This window comes from Aquarana catesbeiana, linkage group LG04 (genome assembly GCF_042186555.1).
Source record: "Aquarana catesbeiana isolate 2022-GZ linkage group LG04, ASM4218655v1, whole genome shotgun sequence".
NCBI classification, from domain to species: domain Eukaryota; kingdom Metazoa; phylum Chordata; class Amphibia; order Anura; family Ranidae; genus Aquarana; species Aquarana catesbeiana.
In genome coordinates, this window is record NC_133327.1 from 648003484 (window position 1) to 648019937 (window position 16454).

Here is a 16454-nt window from a genome sequence, read left to right on the forward strand (position 1 = left end):
ATTAATTTCATCCTTCACATTTCCAGTATTATAAGTATGTATGCGAAACACTCCTCATTATTAAATATGGTCCCATATATCCCACCCCTTGGGTATTTTCCACATGTAAATCAATGTATAACAATTTTACATCCTTCCACACCTCGTCTTATTTATCTAAAGTTCTATCTCTTGACCCACTTTCTCTGTCTGATTTACCTGTCCAGGAAATCTCATTCTGCTATGTTAGGGCTGAAAAATATAAAAAATGTCCAGGCTTATAAAAACAACTATATGTTGGACTAACAGAATAACACCAAACTTCCTTTTGAAAGTACAGGCATGAGCATCAAACTTTCTTTCCAAGAGTTTAAACGCATAGATACTTGTCAAAGTCCTCCATATCTGGTGATTGACAGCAGAGTCTTAGACATCCGGTTACCAGATCGCAGCTGCAGCATAGCACTTGCAACACTGTAGAACTGAAAGAACTGTAGAATACAAAGTCCATATCCTTTGGACTTTTGCAGCTCACAAGTCATAGACGTGCAGGCACATAACCACATAGTAGCTGGAACTTCTACAGACAGTTCAGGCACATGACCATCAGAGCAGATAAAACAGTTCAAATACTTCACCATCAGATTCAGGTACTTAACCATGATAGCAGATGGAACAGTTCAGGTACTCAACCCTCAGAACAGGTGGAACTTGCACCAACAGTTCAGCTGCTGATCATTGGTAAAGACTTTATAGACCGTTGCTGCTGTCAAAAGTGTTTGTCTTCTTTCTCCAATATGCTTCTAGTTGACATCATGACAGGTGTGTTACCAAATATGTTAGTCCAACATTCCTTAATTAACAACAATGCCCATATAGCCCATTATAGATTTCTGAACAGGCAAATCGATAATCATTAGTGACCTGTCTTAACACTGAAAAACTCAGCTTTCTACATTAAAGGTGAAATATTATTACAGGTATATTACTCATCCCCCACCTGAACTATACACTACTCTGTCTCAAATTATAGGCCCAACTTTAAACTACTTCATGTGTGTTTCCTCTATGCACTTTGATCTCCTTCCACACTCTAAAGACATTCTGGCAGGCTAACTGGCTCTTGTCTACACTGATCCCAATATGTGCATATAATATCCCCATGCATATGTGTCACTGTATTCTACATGCCAGTCCCACCCCAAGCAATCAAGGAGAATTGAGGAAACCTGAGAACCTGAGAACCTATTTTATAACTCTTTTTCTTTACCGAGAAAATTTTATGAAAACTCAATCAGGTGTATAGAACAGGGTGGTCAAAGAATCACTGAGTGTCAGATATAACTGACCATATATATAACACTAGAACACTTCATGTTGAAAGACTTAAAAATTGTGTTCAGTGCAATCATATTAACCTAAATGTACAGTTATAAGTAGACATACGTACTTTTTCTTCCTTGAAAAACAAAATGATTACTTTAAATTTAAACTGTCAGTCATGCAGAAAAATGTACTTTTTATGTAAAACCCCAGGTACACCCCCACAGTGGTACCAAAATAATTATGGCGGAATATACAGAAGTAGATGCCGCCATAATTTAGCTTACATATACACAGAAAAGAACAACATGTAAATGTTTGGGTATTCTTACACCCTTCAAACCATTACAAGTATTATATAATTCCAGATATCAAAACAATCTTGCTGTCAATATTCAAACATTATTTGTTCTATATCATTTTATATTCAACTCAATCAGAGGAAACCCTTATAAATCTATTATGCAGCATCGAGAGTATTAGCTGCTCTGGTTTACAATCAGTTCCAATGAAAACTTTCAGTACATTTGCATATTGCATAAAAATAACAACAAAAACAACATAAATTATTCAGTTTGACTGTAATCTTCATCTTTAGTTCTTGGACATCAAACCATATCAGACAGGTGGATTGTTGCTGTTTAATATTGTCTAGGAACTAAACAAAACAAAAAGGTTATTTAGTGTGATGTTATTACAGCTCCTTCCTAAAAAGTAACAAATAGTTAGCAACAAACACATTTAACCAACACTTTCCACAAACAACAAAACATATGGCCATTGTTTCTGTTATTCATGATTGCACTTTCATTACCCTTATTAATTGAGCTCATATTACTTAATTAATTATAACCACGTGGATTTTCATTAAAGGACGTCCATTCAAAGTTGTCATTAACCATGGTTGAAATAATTCACAAGAACATTATATGGTGTTCATTACATTTGTGCACAAACATTATACATCACCAAACTCATATTGATGTTTCTATTGCAACCTCTTGTTCAATACCATACAGATCTACGAAACTTCTAGGAATAGATCTGGTTCCTTCTGTATTAACGAAAAAAACATTAGTGTTGTATCCTAGAACATGACACTATTACATTCACCAATAGAATTATAATAATCATGACTGCTATTGAGGATTTTAAAGGGTGTTAACATCAATCAGCCATTTACTTTCTTTGTTTCAAATAATCCTAGATTTTAAGATTTTTAGATTAGCACTGTCCTGCTTTTCACAGGCAAAAGCTTTTTTAAGGGGGGGGGGGGGGGGGCTGCAGCCATTCCTGCTAACTACTGATCTTTTCAGTGAAACATAAAAAAACTCACTTAAACATCAGTAGCCAAATGCATTTTTACATATCATCCATACAACCACTTTTCCTCACCAAAAGCTAGCTAAACAACCAACAAAAGAGCTCAACATTTAAACTCAACACATATATTACTGCAGTAATCACAATCTAAGCATCAACACAGGTCATATTTTTCCTTTTCCTACCTGTTTTCTGCTCATCGTTTTCAAACCTCAAAGAACAATTATGTGAGCACCAGCGAAAGGGCCACTCGTCCACCTAACGCGGTCATCAGCTCATCTGTTCTATATCTCAAAGAATCTAAAGCTTGCTGGGGGCTCGCTAAGCACACAATGAGTGGAAATATTCGACCATCTACCCCCTTTTTGTCTCAGTGCCTGCAAAAATATCCATCCTAATAAAGATGCAGCTTTCTGTTCCGATTTTGAATATCGAGACAAGTCAAGATTCAGGAGACAGTGGCGGTGGTCTTCCACTTTAAATGCATCCTGATACTTGATCAATTCACGAGCCAGAGTAGACCAGCGTCTAGACTCTGCCCACTCTGAGATGGGGCTCTTTCGACTGTCTCCCCCCTTCACTTTTTTTATCCAGTTAAACATATCTGCCACTAACTGCCACCAAAGCAAAGCTAGCAACAAACCTCCCATCACAGTGCACACTAATAATACAGTTTCCCAATTGTCAAAAAACATTACAATTCACAACAGTATTACTAGGATTAATCACTGCACTTCAAACCAGCACTGAAAGGGTTAAATATCCTGCTCACAGCGCCATTATGTAACAAGGGGTTAAATTCTGTGTTACATTTATTCATAGATTCATTTATATATTTACCCTTTTAGATATGTGGTCAGTAAATGCAATGATTAAAACACACAAAACAAAGAATGTAATAAAAGACATTTACTTAGCTTCGATTAAAGATGTATTACAGATGTTACACTACAGGATAAAGTCAGCATTTAATCCAGGGAACCCCTCAACTTCTGAATTTTCAGATAGTTGTGGAAGCCGACAGCCTGTTCAAGATCTAGGACCACTCACGTCCCTCCACGAAGTTCACCGGCCTGCTCTATTGTCTGACCTTTTAAAGGCTAGATGGAAGGCGCGAAAAAGCTGGTTTTATCTGGTACTAACAAAGCCTAGCCCAAGACAATGTGACCATCTGTGAATGACCGTCTGTGAGCTCAGAAACATTAATTATACATATATAGAAATATATATATATATATATATATATATATATATATATATACACATATACATATATATATAAGTAATCACCTTAAAACTATTAGTAAGTTTCTTGTAATTCAATAACTAAAGTTATATATGAATATAGACCCATACTACACACATACAAGTGGTTTCCTCATTTAAGTACTTGGGAATAGTGGTGACTGGGGACACACGGGACTACATAGCGCTAAACTTAAAACTAATACTATGGAAGTTCCAGCAGAAGCAGGCCAGCTGCAGTAGATTATCGCTATCAGTGACCGGTCGCGTTAATGTCATAAAAATGATTTGGGCACCGCAGCTGTTATACATCTTACACAATGCCCCAATCTGGATACCACAGTACTGGTTCTAGCGCATGGAGAGCTCTCATATGAAGAGGTGGGGTGGCGAGAATTAAACTGGCCACTCTACAGCTCCCCAAGGACCAAGGGGGCATGGCGGTTCCACACCCTCTAATGTACTACCTGGCTGCACAGGATGCAACATTTCACGGGTTGGGATCTCGGGACGGTGTCAGATCCCTCCAGAGGTCTCCTCCTGGCCCCTGAAACAGACTATACTGCCCTATCTAATATGGAGATGGGCTTCCCTAAAGTCCCTTCCACTTGCCCCACAGTTCAGTCACTGATGGAAATCTGGAAGAGGGTCAAGACCACATTGGGATTGATGGGCTATCTCCGTCAGACCCCTATATGGCGTAACCGCTTTTACACAGACTTGACCAAGGTACCCAACCGGACGATTTGGGAAACGGCAGGGGTTAGATTCCTCACCCAAATACTCGACGGACCTGTCTTAAAACCGTTTACTGAGTGAATTCCTTGCACTCAAAGGCCACTGCTTTCAATATACAGTCAGGTCCATAAATATTGGGACATCGACACAATTCTATTCTTTTTGGCTCTATACACCACCACAATGGATTTGAAATGAAACGAACAAGATGTGCTTTAACTGCAGACTTTCATCTTTAATTTGAGGGTATTTACATCCAAATCAGGTGAACGGTGTAGGAATTACAACAGTTTGTATATGTGCCTCCCACTTTTTAAGGGACCAAAAGTAATGGGACATTTGGCTGCTCAGCTGTTCCATAGCAAGGTGTGTGTTATTCCCTCATTATCCCATTTACAAGGAGCATATAAAAGGTCCAGAGATCATTTCAAGTGTGCCATTTGCATTTGGAATTTGTTGCTGTCAACTTTCAATATGAGATCCAAAGAGCTGTCACTATCAGTGAGGCAAGCCATCATTAGGCTGAAAAAACAAAACAAACCCATCAGAGAGATAGCCAAAACAAAAGAAAGAACGCGCCGGTGAGCTCAGCAACACCAAAAGACCCAGAAGACCACAGAAAACAACTGTGGTGGATGACTGAAGAATTCTTTCCCTGGTGAAGAAAACACCCTTCACAGCAGTTGGCCAGACCAAGAACACTCTCCAGGAGGTAGGTGTATGTGTGTCAAAGTCAACAATCAAGAGAAGACTTCACCAGAGTGAATACAGAGGGTTCACCACAAGATGTAAACCATTGGTGAGCCTCAAAAACAGGAAGGCCAGATTAGAGTTTGCCAAACAACATCTAAAAACGCCTTCACAGTTCTGGAACAACATCCTATGGACAGATGAGACCAAGATCAATTTGTACCAGATTGATGGGAAGAGAAGAGTATGGAGAAGGAAAGGAACTGCTCATGATCCAAAGCATACCACCTCATCAGTGAAGCATGGTGGTAGTAGTGTCATGGCGTGGGCATATATGGCTGCCAATGGAACTGGTTCTCTTGTACTTACTGATGATGTGACTGCTGACAAAAGCAGCAGGATGAATTCTGAAGTGTTTCCGGCAATATTATCTGCTCATATTCAGCAAAATGCTTCAGAACTCATTGGATGGCGCTTCAGAGTGCAGATGGACAATGACCCAAAGCATACTGCGAAAGCAACCAAAGAGTTTTTTAAGGGAAAGAAATGGAATGTTATGCAATGACCAGGTCAATCACCTGACCTGAATCAGATTGAGCATGCATTTCACTTGCTGAAGACAAAACTGAAGGGAAAATATACCTCGAACAAACAGGAACTGAAGACAGTTGCCGTAGAGGCCTGGCAGATCATCACCAGGGATGAAACCCAGTGTCTGGTGATGTCTATGCGTTCCAGACTTCAGGCTGTGATTGACTGCAAAGGATTTGCAACCAAGTATTAAAACGTGAACGTTTGATGGATGATTGTTAATCTGTCCCATTACTTTTGGTCCCTTAAAAAGTGGGAGGCACATATACAAACTGTTGTAATTCCTACACCGTTCACCTGATTTGGATGTAAATACCCTCAAATTAAAGCTGAAAGTTTGCAGTTAAAGCACATCTTGTTCGTTTCATTTCAAATCCATTGTGGTGGTGTATAGAGCCAAAAAGATTAGAATTGTGGGGATGTCCCAATATTTATGGACCTGACTGTATACAACTACAACACGCCATTAAATATCAGAGTAGGCACTCTAATTTGCAGTTAGAATCCACGTTCCTTGAGTCCAATTAATCGGACCCAGAGAAAAAGGGAATAATTTCTAGAATATATATCCACCTATTATCACACATACAGGCCCCTGACCTGTTACCATGTAGAAAAGGGTGGGAGTGAGACGTTGGCCCCATCGATGGTGAGCAGTGGAATCACATCTTGGGAGTGGGCCCCTTGGTATCAGTATCAGCGGCACAGAGACTGTGCCACTTGTTCATACTGCACAGGGTATACCGCACTCCTGTGCAGCTACATAAATGGGGCAGGCCTGATTCCCCCATATGTCCCAAATGCCAGGCCCACCCGGGGGATCTCATTCAGATACTCTGGCGTTGCCCCAAGCTAGTGAGGTACTGGAATTGCGTTGTTACCAGAATAAATAGTGTTTTCCAGGTTCAGCTTGAGGTGGAGCCACTGGTGTGTTTACTAGGTAGCCTAGCTGAAGACCTATACCTCCCCTCTGTATACATTGCCCTCACAAGACTCTTATACTTAGCCAGGAAGCTGATTGTCCGTTTGTGGCTATCGGCAAACACCCCAAGGGAGGCGCAGTGGATCCAAATGGTCAACGCTGCTATTATACGGGATGAAAACACATATCAACATAGAAAATCACCCAAAAAATTTTCCAATATATGGCAGAGTTGGTTGACTTCCCCAGAGGTGGCACTGCCACAATTGGCTCTGGATAGGCTGTTGATGGGATAACTGGGCCTGTGGCTCGGTTCTTGGAACCTTACAATGTATGACAAGATGTGTGACAATGCTAAGAGTGATTTGCATGATTGACAGGTTTAAACCCCTAGTGATATATCAATGGTTGGTCTAACACTTTACCTTTAATTTAATTTATTTTAATTTTGTTTGTTTTTTTCATTGAATGAGCACTAGGCCGTTACAATGTTTTTTTTCTTTTTTTCTTTATTTTTGGATCTATGATAACAGTATTGTCTCTACAGTTAACGCCCCTTTTATTTTGTTGTGAGAATTAAGACTCCTGATACTCTCTTTCTATGTCCTTATATGTCATACGGATGCAATATGTGCCATGTAATGCCTTGTGTTCTTTCATCAATAAAAACCTTTTTGTTGATTAAAAAAAAAAAAAAAAAAAAAAAAAAAAAAAGAAGGCCTGTGGCCTGTGCCTTGCTACTGGTCAGCGAGATTGGCTATTACAACAAAGAGCATTTACGGAGACACTGGATGCTGGCTGCACAGATTTCTTTCATCTTGGACTCCCTCCCATAGCTAAAGTTTCTCCACATAGTGGACGTACATACCCCTGTCCTCCTCCGTGATTTCCATAGACATTTTCCCCTCAAACCTGGTGGTCCTCTGAGGGGGAGGGGTCATTGAGGAGGGGGTACTGTCAGGGCTGGGCCAAGCCCTTCCTTCTCTGAGCTGGCCGCTCAGCTGTTGGCTAATTGCCAGCTCGTGTCTCTCCACAGTGACTCACCTGTTGATGATCCTGCTCGTCGGTCCTGCCTACTTAAGCCGTCCAGTCCAGATGATCTCTACCTTCACCTTGGTCACATATCTAGAGATGCTCTCCTGTGTTCCTGTTAAAAACTTGCTTGGCTGACATTCCTTCTGGCTCCTTGACGTTTTGGCTTGTCTGACTATCCGTTCCGGTTCCTGAACTCTGGCTATGTTTTCACTACGTTTACTCTGTTTACTTTTTTTTGTTATTATTAAACAAGTGTGATTTAACTGTACTTCTTTCTCAGTCTGATTCATGGTTTCTGCCAAGCTTCTTTTTTGGGGGAGGGGTCATTGCACACTTTGCTGTTAACCACTTGCCGACTGTATAACTTAGATATACGGTGGCAAAGTAGCACGGCTGTGTCGGATAGGGTTGCCACATCATCCCTTTAATCCCGGACACACATTATTTAAACAGGTTCTGTGGCCGATTAAGGTGATAACTAAACTCACTTAGTGCCTTATCTACATTAAATCAACCTCAGAACCTATGTAATTCATATGTGTCCTGGATTAAAGGGATGATGTGGCAACCCTAGTGCCGAATCACGTACCTAGTATGTGATCCGACACTTCCAGGTCTGGGGCGCACATGCGCGCCGCCAGAGGCTCGCTCCCGCTGGGATCACACGCAACCCAGCAGCGGGTACCTTGGACTCGATGTCCACCGGCACCCACCGATTGTTCAGTACACAGGCAGAACGGCTATCTGCCTATGTTAAAAAGGCAGATTGCCGTTCTGTCAGTAGGGAAAGCATTGATCCTGTGTTCCTGCAAAGCAGGGACACGGATCTATGCCTTCCCTTAGTAAAAGCACCTCCTCCACAGTACATAAGCACTGGCTAGGAACACATGAAACCCTTTGATTGCCCCTGTTGTTAACCCCTTCCCAAACAGTGTCATTAGTATAGTGACAGTGACTATTTTTTTAGCACTGATCACTGTATTAGTCCCCAAAAGTGTCAGTTAGGTGTCCGATTTGTTTTTAAGTCGCTGATTGCCGCCATTACTAGTAAAAACAGATAAATAAAAATATCCCATAGTTTGTAGATGCTATACCATTTGCACAAACCAATCAATATATATTTATTGGAATTTTGTTTTACCAAAAATATGTAGCAGAATACATATTGGCATAAATTGATGAAGAAATTTGATTTTTTTAAAAATATTATTAGATGTGTTTTACAGCAGAAAGTAAAAAAACAAATATTTTTTTTTCAAAATGTTCAGTCTCTTTTTGTTTATAGCGCAAAAAAATAAAAACTGCAGAGGTGATCAAATATCACCAAAAGAAAGCTCTATGTGTTGGAAAAAAAGGACATACATTTTATTTGGGTACAGCGTTGCATGACCGAGCAATTGTCAGTTAAAATAACGTGGTGCCGTATCGCAAAAAATGGCCTGGTCATGAAGTGGGGTAAATCTTCCGGAGGGCAAGTGGTAATTGGTTCATATGACCACTTTACATGACAATTTCAACAATCATCTACAATTTTTCTTCAAAGTTAATCTATGATTTGTCTGTCTAGTGCAAAGCAATAGGTTCACTTTAATGCTGACCTCCTTAACACTATATACTTACTTCATTGTCACTTTCTTGCTCCGTTCAGCCGCTGGCACCAAGGTAAGAAATTATTTTATAAGACCCAGAATGCTCTACTCCAGCTTTTCTCAACCTTTTCAACACAAAGGAACTCTTGAAATAACTTTCTGGTCTCAAGGAACCCCTGCTACAATTACTATATCCACAAGTCATGATACATTAGTGTGTTGGTCAGTAGGAAGAATGCTCCTTACACTTGTGGTCATTGGGAAGAATTACCCCCTTACAGAAAGCTAAAAAGATCAATGGTGTCAATGGGAACTTATCAGAGAGGAAGAAATTGCTCATTGCTCAAGGAACCCCTAGAAACCTCTGGTGGAACCCAAGGGTTTCATGGAACCCTGGTTGAGAAACTCTGCTCTAGTCAGAGCTTATACAGGGCTAGGGACTTCCATGGTACTGGACCAAAAGCCATGCTCTGCATATCCAAAAGTATTTTCTTTGCTCCTGTGGGCTGAATGGAGTTGTGTGGGAGTGAAGGAAAGATAAGTGTTTGCTGCTGGAGTGGGGAATTAAACAGATCCTGTTGCTTTGCCTCGCATAATCAAAGTGCATGCCTTTTATATATAGCCCTACTTTTCCAAAGCAACCCTTCTTTAAATGAGTCTGCCTTTGGAGAGTTTCTATGAAAGTGCGCAGCCCATTACCACATATGACTGTGGACAATATTCTCATTAATTCATTCACCTCTCTACATTCCCATCTAGATGGAAATTTATGTATGAAATTATTGACAGAAGTAAAATTATTGCTAGCTGTGAAAATGTGCAGTGTATGAAATAATTACACTTTAGAAGTACACATATAACGTATATAGCATCTTTGTATATGGTAACAATAAATTTTTATGCAGGATGCATTAATGATAGAGAAGTTTAGTGTTGCCGTGGCAACAGCCTTCCCAAATCTGTAAAAAAGCATAGTGAATCCGGTTCTTGGATCTTCAAAGTATTTGTTACATTTATTTTTCAGAAAAACACATTAGCAAATTATTTTTAAAGGAGCTCTGATTACAAACTTTTGTATTAGGAACTTCTGTAAAGTTTAGGAATGGTTTAACATGTGCGGTGTGGTGCAGTGATGTGGGCTATGTTATTCTACATTTTTTATATAACTGTTAAAAGGTTAATTTACCTAAAATTGTTGTCATTTTTTTATAGATGTTGAAAAGTGAAAGCGCAACTGAAATCACAGAGGTAGATATGCAGTTAGACATTGTAGTTTCGGCCTTCATTTTCGTAATTTTACTCTTCCATAATATAGCAGTTGTGCAGCTTGTATAAATAAGATGACACCGTGCAATAGGCACCAGAGTTTTACCATTTTGCAGTTTTCTCCTTATCTAACAGATTTTCTTCAGCACTACATGTCTTCATGAGGTCCCTTGTGATGAAGGATTTGACTGCTACGCAACTATATCTGCATAGTGCATGGAGCACTGGAGTTTGAGGACATATAGTATAGTATATTTTTCAATAAGGTATTGTCCAAGCAAAAATCTGGTAAAATCATAACATAAATCAGTAGAGGATTATAAAGACCACATTATAAGCCTTCATTGGGCTTTAAATCACCTTACATTGTCCTATATTTCAGTGGGACTCTTTAAAGGGACAATTCACCTAGAAACTCAAATTGTATGTGTAGCTGTCACATACCTGGTTTGAGGCAGAATTGAGGGGAGTGCTTCCCTTGTGGCTAAGTGCCAAGCACCCCTGAAGGTGAGAACAGAGAGTGATAGACTCAAAGAAGCACGGCTGCCATTTAGCTAGATCTGCTGGAAGCAGCTTGCAGCACAGTGGAACTGGATAGTTGTTAGCTGGTCTGTCAGGGCAGATGGCAGAACCTCTGTAGCCCCAGGTGTGTAGTGGAACCAGGGCAGTGACCACAGGCAAGGTGGCACCCGAGGAAGAAGTAGGAACAGGCTGGCAGGGCTGGACTGAAGTGGCATCAGGATGGGAGCCAAAGTCATACACAGGAAGGCAAGCCAGGGAGTATGCAGAAAGGTAGTCAGGAGCAAGTCAGGGTCATGCACGGTAGAGCAAGAGAGGCAGAATCCTTAGAGCAAGATGGGGTCAAAACCATGGATCAGGCAGCAGGGAAATCCAGAGGCAAACTGGGTCTGTAACTAGTAATCCAAAGAATACAAGAAACACCGGAGAAAGGAGTACTGGTAGCTGAAATGTATCCAGCAAAGTCAAAGTGCAACCACTGACCTTATATAGGGCGCAAAGGAGCATGACCATGTAAAGTATTGGCAACTATGCCAGGTCTTTTCCTCAGTACCTGCACATTTTTATTCTTCTGTCTTTAATTCAGCACATGCTAATTTTTATTTTAAATAGCACCCTGACAGTAGCCTGTAGGAGCTGATAGATTTTAACAGGCTCTTCTGCCTGCCTTCTTGTGATCTGCTCTGTAGATGCACCCAGACACTTTCCAACTCTTGACGGCAGCAGACAGACTTTTCTTGCAATTTTTTGTCTCAGTTGTCTAACGAAGAGTGGGATTTGGAGAACTGGATACCCAAAAACAACAGCAAAAATTCCATTCTATTAGTAGACTTCCTCTACCATAGGCCAGTATAGATTCTGTAGGTCCAGAAGGATGGCTACCTTTCAGCCTCTTCGGCCTTTGCTACATGCCAGGTTAGGACTCTTTAGGCCTCTGCCACAGGCCAGCTTGGGAGACTCTAGGTCCAGACAGGCAGCAAGGAGAACAAATACTCTTTTTTTGGCTCTGGCTTCCTCCTTAAGTCAAAGGGGCTGGGAGGCAATGATTGACCTCTCTTAGCTGCACCTTCCCCAGGCAGAGCCTTGGAGGCAGGACCTCTCCACCACTACATAATCTCTAGGCAAAGGCACTGATTCATCTTCTCCATGTAAAGCCTCTTCTCCAGCCCACATAACTAGTATAAACACCAAGGTGATAAGCTGAGGCAGAACATATACTCACATTTCAATACTTTGTATCTACTCACGCTACCTGTTTTAGAACACTCAACAGTAGCAAGCCAGAGCAAACAATGTCCTTGGGCTTAGGAGAAACCTTACAAACCCTGATAACATAAAAAAAGCTCAAGCTGGCTACAGCCAACTTGAAAACACTAATTTTAGATAGGGGAACTCTAGTTTAAGGCAGCGGTCTTATATGTGTTGTATCGTACTTAGGCTTCTCATATGACTGGCTCTGTTCACCTTTATAGTCTTACTTTCCCCATGCCTTTTCCCAAAATATAATTTTTTAAACATTCAGTATGGGATGAGTAGGGCAGCAGAGCTTAGAGTTTAGGTTTGTAAATCACTTTCTAGAGACCTGATTTTGCCAGTGAAAATCCAAAACATGTTACTACACTGTAGTGTAGTGTAGTAACCAAAACCAAATAACAGAATGGCAGCTATGATGTGATTTAGTAACTTGCCCTTTATCCGAACCTATATATACCAACCAATCTATAATTTACATGTCTGTTCACAAGCAATCTTGATGTTTAACTGCACTGTTCATGCTTGGGCCCCTTTTAGTACCACATGCCGCTCCATGCTGTACTCCACCTGACCAGGCAATGTTAACAGTTTTAGCTGTTTGCCAATATAACGTCAACTTACCAAAAAAGACAAATCTGCACAAAGACACATAAAGTAACATGTAAAAAAAAAATGTTTTGCAGAGTCAGCCATCTTTTAGTTACTAGGGCTCCTTAATTTTTCTATATTTTTATAATTGCTGAGAGACTCTACATTCAGAAAAGGATTGGCAGTATCCCCTAAGGGTCTCCTCACACTAACCATCTTTTTAATCTTAAACCCAATTCTCACCTTAAGCCTGTTCATGTAAATCCAGTGCTTACATACTCTTTTCTCCAGTACCTGTATTCTCTGTACTAAAGACCAACCCGTCTGGGAACCTAGCGCTGGACTCTACTGATAAACTGTTACTATAAATTGGAAACATTTGGTAATTTGTCCAAGATGAAGCTTTAACTTTAGCTTGGACTTAACCCCTTGTCATATGAAGGCATTGATTAGCCAAGATTGGGTAACACGCTGGGAAGGTTTTTTTATGCGCTTTTAAATCACCTATGCATAAAAGAGAACTTTTGTCCAAACCTCCCATTTGTCCAAACCTCCCAGATCAGGGAAGGTATGTATGTCTGTTGGTCATTGCATAGCTGTTATGGTTATGCAGTAATGTGTGTCTGTCAACTCACCTTTTCTTCTGTGTTCACCTTTAGAGGCCAGCCACCCTCACCTGACTGTTTAAATAATATTCCCTCAGCATAGCTCCACCCTGGTCTCTAATTAGGAACACTATATTAACCTGGGCATTGCAAGCCAACCTTGCTGATCAACCATTGTGTGTTAGCTTTCATGTGTACTTGCTGTGTTTCCTACGTCTGATTCCAGTTACCGACCTTGGCCTGTTCTCGACTATCCCTGTATGCTTGTGACCCTGACCTTTGGCGTGTTATGTTTATCCTTGTCTACTAGTCGCCCTGACATTTGGCTTATCCCTTACTTTCCTTGTTGTTCCAGCCTGCTGCCTCCTACCTCTTCTCCTGTAGTCTACCGTGAGCTGTGAGACCCTGGGGGCCACGACCTGGAGCCAGACTGCAACGCAGTCCATCCTGACCACTAGAGGCTCTGGTGAACACCTGCTGGCTCTTAGACTCCGCGCCCTGGGGAATCTATGCTCTAGCTCCCAGTGGGATCTGTGTCAGTGTTCCAGTAGACCTGCTTCCTGAATCTCCCAGGGTTCAATCCGCAGCAGTCAGTCCTAGGGTCCACTACCTTAGCGGTGCACTCCTGACTTCCACAGAGTGCATCTGTCACCTGGTCTCAGGTGACCTGACAGTTTGATCAGCCATGGAATTACAATAGCCAAGAAGGTGGGGTGGATTTTTTCTTGTTATTGTTTCTCTCTCCTCTCTGCAAGTTTGGCTGATGTGAACTTGTGTTCATGTTTATATCCAAAGGAGAAACATTTTTGCTGGGCATCTGAAAGTCACTTGGCACCACATCTCTTGTATGGGCATAGCATATGAAAGATCAAGGGTTTAGGGATTTTAAAGATATAAAAATATACAATTTTATTTGAAAAGACATAAAAACATGTCCAATGTGATCATACAATACATAGGCAGGTGCAGACTGATTAGAGCACTACATGTTTCGCCAAACCAATGGCTTCTTCAAGAGAATTATTGTCAGGCACTGTACATATGATCATTAGAGAGTCAACTTACAGCTGTGTACATGCAATATGATGAAAATGTTGATTGAGGAGTATAAAATATGTATCTTGTCACTTGAAAAAGATATTGATCTTATCTATATCAAATTACAAACTTTTAAAAGTCTCCCTGCATTAAAAGAACATGAAGAGAAGATTAAGACCCATCTTGATCAGGTGACTGTTGAAATCCTAAATAAGAAGGATAAGAAATTCTGGCGCGACAAAATGTCGTTCCAGGAAGGGAAAGCCTATAAATGGCACCTTAGTAATGGTATATCAGGCTCTAGAACTAAGGGTTTGACTAAATCCACAGCTGAAAGGGGCTCTGATTCTTCCATTAATTCCTCTGTCTCTTCTTCTTCCCATAATCGTAACAGGAATAGGCAGAAGAAACCGAAACGTGCATTGTCTGGCGAGGACTCTAATGCACACAAGAAACTGATCACAGACTACTCACCATCTCCACTCCATCTGGCTTTGGGATGTTGGGTATCTATAACTCACGTGGTGACATTTCTATGTGTTCTTCTGGGACTATAGGTGAAAATGTATCCCTCTTTCAACACATGGGTGTACAATCTTCTCAATCTAGTATGGGTCGGAATTTGGTTCAAAATAATGAGGAAGGCAAAAACAGGTTTTTTCCACAGGGCATTACACCGATTCCCAAAACATAGATATGGTACCGGCTCATGGAGCCGACTTTAATGACATGAATATTATCAATCTTTCAAGTCATACACTGTCAGCTGACGAGAAAGCATTGCTATCTAAGGGGCTGAGTTTTTGCCCTGATTCTAACCTTGACACATTTGAGGTCATCAAGGATTTGAATCTGTTTGCACAGAAATTACTGCTTAAGAGTATGTACTCTAAAAGCATGGATAAACAAAATATACCGTCCGTGCAATATGAGAAGGATTTTGATGAATTACTATCCCTCTTAGAGGAGCAGGATTCATCTGAGCTAATTGATGCTATTGATATAGAATCTCTCTTACAAGAACAAATGACAGTGAATACACCACCCCCTCAATTAAAAAAGTTAAAAAAGTTGAAAAATAAGTCCAATAAATTCCCTTCCCTTAACTCTAACCTCAACTTGATGGCTTTTGTCTCCTCTGTGACAGCAGATATCAAAAAATTCAAAATAAAAAAGACATTGAGTAACTCATTCTGAACAACTTGCTCTGGAAAATCTAAAAAAATGTTGCTCCCTTACGATTAAGCCATCGGATAAAGGGGACAACGTTGTCATCATGTCTAATGACCAATATAAAACAATGTGCAATAAAATACTTTCGAACACGGACTGGTACAGACCGATTTCCAGAGCGAGTGTTTCCAGATTTGAAACCCAATTCTATGCGTTAGTGGATGGAACTTTTTCCCAGGGCATTATAGATCAGGATACCTGGGAATTTTTACGCATTAAATATCCCAGGATCCCAGCGTTTTACTGTCTTCCTAAAGTTCACAAAAGTCTGTTATCACCACCAGGGAGACCCATAGTATCGGGTAATGGGGCAATAACGGAACACCTTAGTTTGTATGTCGATACCCATCTTAGACCATTTGTTGAGAATTTAACCTCCTATGTACAAGATACTATCCACCTTTTGGAGGGTCTGCATCTATCCCCGCAGGCCTTACTGGTGGCCATCGATATAGAAGCTTTATACAGCTCCATTCCTCACCATCTGGGGCTGACTGCGATCAGACATATGATCTT